The sequence below is a fragment of the Octopus bimaculoides genome, chromosome 1, assembly GCF_001194135.2.
Source record: "Octopus bimaculoides isolate UCB-OBI-ISO-001 chromosome 1, ASM119413v2, whole genome shotgun sequence".
NCBI lineage: Eukaryota > Metazoa > Mollusca > Cephalopoda > Octopoda > Octopodidae > Octopus > Octopus bimaculoides.
In genome coordinates this window covers 167,133,887-167,136,983 of record NC_068981.1, presented here as the reverse complement: position 1 = coordinate 167,136,983, position 3,097 = coordinate 167,133,887, and the positions used below count along the sequence as shown (strand labels likewise).

At 43.1% G+C, this 3,097-nt stretch overlaps 1 protein-coding gene across 2 annotated transcripts in view; it reads left to right on the top strand.

The window, feature by feature from the left end:
• The window catches only part of LOC106883124 (Bardet-Biedl syndrome 4 protein), a 58,800-nt gene that overhangs the window by 26,148 nt on the left and 29,555 nt on the right, over window positions 1-3,097 (top strand). The gene's annotated exons all lie outside the window — the stretch shown is intronic.

The following is a 3,097-nucleotide window of genomic DNA, read 5'->3' as shown; positions in this document are numbered from 1 at the left end:
AAGCCAAATAAGACCGTAACCGTGGCCTATGCCAGTGCAGCATAACCAGCCCATTTAAGAGTACCCTTCAATCATTGGGTAATAAACTGCGCTTCTGAAAACCTGTTGAGTCATGTGAAGTCATTGTCGTGGCCGATGCCAGTACCACCTGGCTGGCACCCTTGCCGGTGGCACATAAAAAGCACCATTCGACCATGGTCAATAGCAGTGCCACCTGACTGGTCCCATGCTGGGAGCACATAATAAGCACCATTCGAGCGTGATCGTTGCCAGTGCTGCCTGACTGGCTCTTGTAACTGTGGCATGTAAAAAGCACCATTCAAGTTTGGTCAATGCCAGTACTGCTTGACTGGCCCTCATGCCGGTGGCACATAGAAAGCACCCACTACACTCTCAGAGCGGTTGGTGTTAGGAAGGGCATCCAGCTGTAGAAATTTTGTGAGATCAGATTGGAGCCTGGTGTAGTGTTCTGGCTTGCCAGCCCTCAGTCAAACCTACTAACCATCACCTATATAATGAAATAAAGAAGCTTGCTTCCCAACCACATGGTTCTGGGTTCAGTCCCACTATGTAGCACCTTGGGCAGGTGTCTGCTACCATAGCCTTGGGCTGACCAAAGTCTTGTAAGTGGATTTGGTAGAAGGAAACTGAAAGAAGCCCATTGTGTGTTTGCGTGTGTGTTTGTTTCTATGTTTGTCACCCACCACCACTTGACAACCAGTGTTCATGTGCTTACATTCTCATAACTTAACAGTTCAGCAAAAGAGACCAGTAGAATAAGTACCAGACTTTCAAAAATGAAATAAGTACTGGGGTCAATTCATTTGACTAAAAATTCTTCAAGGCAGTGCCCCAGGATGGCCACAGTCTTAACGACTGAAACAAGTAAAAAATAAAAGATAATTGTAAATAGCCAACACCAAATACATTATGTCCAGTAATGAATATCACAGTTAAATGTTCATGAGTTTGCTTCAGTTTTTATTCACAAAGCCAGCAACAACATTCCACACATACACTACTACCACAATAATAATACCATCCACTTCAACAATGGCAACTCAGACGTTTAAAGTATATCATAATTGACCGGCTCAACTCAAGCAATTAGCAAACCACATGACAAATGTTACACTTAGATTTGCATTAGCTGCAAAGCAAACTGCTTAACATATTTTTTTTCCTCCTTTATATTGTTTTATAGACAACTCTTCTAGTAATATAAAACTTGTGAATGATAATCACAATAGATTTAACCTTTGATACGAGACCTAAGCCTCCACTGCCAACTATATTTCCTGCACTACTTGAAACCACTTAACATATTCTAAGTACATTCTTCTTGTCAATAAGCAACCTCATATCACTGTCTTTAAAATTAAGAATTATAATGTTTACATCCATATCACTTACCCAACCACTTAAGAAAACAAAAGTGTATTTTATCTTTGCAATATTGATATCTGTTTGATGGTGGAAAAATCTGATTTTTTTTATCTGAAGGCAAAATATAGATAACCTCTGTAATGCTTACTTAAAACTTAAGGTCAAACTAATTAAAACAAAATTACCATAACACTTCTTCAACTGACTTTTTAAGAATATGTATTTCTTCATCATCATCGTTTAACGTCCGCTTTCCATGCTAGCATGGGTTGGACGATTTGACTGAGGACTGGCAAACCAGATGGCTGCACCAGGCTCCAATCTTATTTGGTAGAGTTTCTACAGCTGGATGCCCTTCCTTACGCCAACCACTCCAAGAGTATAGTGGGTGCTTTTACATGCCACTAGCACGAGGGCCAGTCAGGTGGTACCGGCAACAGCCACACTCAAATGGTGTTTTTTACGTGCCACCTGCACAGGAGCCAGTCCAGCGGCACTAGCAACAACCTCGCTCGAATGTTTTTTCACGTGCCACCGGCACAAGTGCTAGTAAGGCAACGCTGATAATGATCACGCTCAAATGGTGCTTTTTACATGCTACCAGCACAGAAGCCAGACAGCTGCTCTGGCAATGATCATGCTCAGATGGTGCTGTTAGCGCTCCACTGGCACGGGTACCAGTCATCAAATTTGTTTCGATTTCACTTGCCTCAACAGGTCTTCACAAGCAGAGTTTAGTGTCCAATGAAGAAAAGGTTGGCATGGGTGCCAGACAACGAATTTGGTTCGATTTCGATTTCGATTTCACTTGCTTCAACAGTTCTTCGTAAGCAGAGTTTAGTGTCCAATGAAGGAAAGGTACGCATAAGTGGGCTGGTTAAACTCCTGGCAAAGGTCTCACTTGGCTTGCCAGGTCTTCTCACGCACAGCATATTTCCAAAGGTCTCGGTCACTAGTCATTGCGTCGGTGAGGCCTAATGTTCAAAGGTTGTGCTTCACCACCTCATCCCAGGTCTTTCTGGGTCTACCTCTTCCACAGGTTCCTTCAACCGCTAGGGTGTGGCACTTTTTCACACAGCTATCCTCATCCATTCTCGCTACATGACCATACCAGCGCAATCGTCTCTCTTCCACACCACAACTGATGCTTCTTAGGTCCAACTTTGCTCTCAAGGTGCTTACACTCTGTCAAGTATGCACACTTATAACTATTATATCCGGAAATATGCTTATGAGATTGAATCATTATTTAACATCCACTTTTCCATACTTGCATGGGTCAAATGGAATTTGTTCAGGCAGATCTTCTGTTGCCAACCCTACTTCCAAGCAAGGTAATATTTCCCCATGCTCAGACATTTTTCTCATGGAAGAATGAAAATGAACACACACACACACACACACACACATGCATGCAGGCACACGGTGGGCTTCTTTCAGTTTCCATCTACCAAATCCACTCATAAGGCATTTGGTCCGCCTGGGGCTGTAATAGAAGACATTCGCCCAAGGTACCACACAGTGGGACTGAACCCGAGACCACATAGTTGGGAAGTAAGTGTCTCAACTACACAACCACATTTGTGTCATCATCATCATCATCATCGTCATTGTCATTTAACGTCCGCTTTCCATGCTAGCATGGGTTGGACGATTTGACTGAGGACTGGTGAAACCAGATGGCTACACCAGGCTCCAATCTGATTTGTCA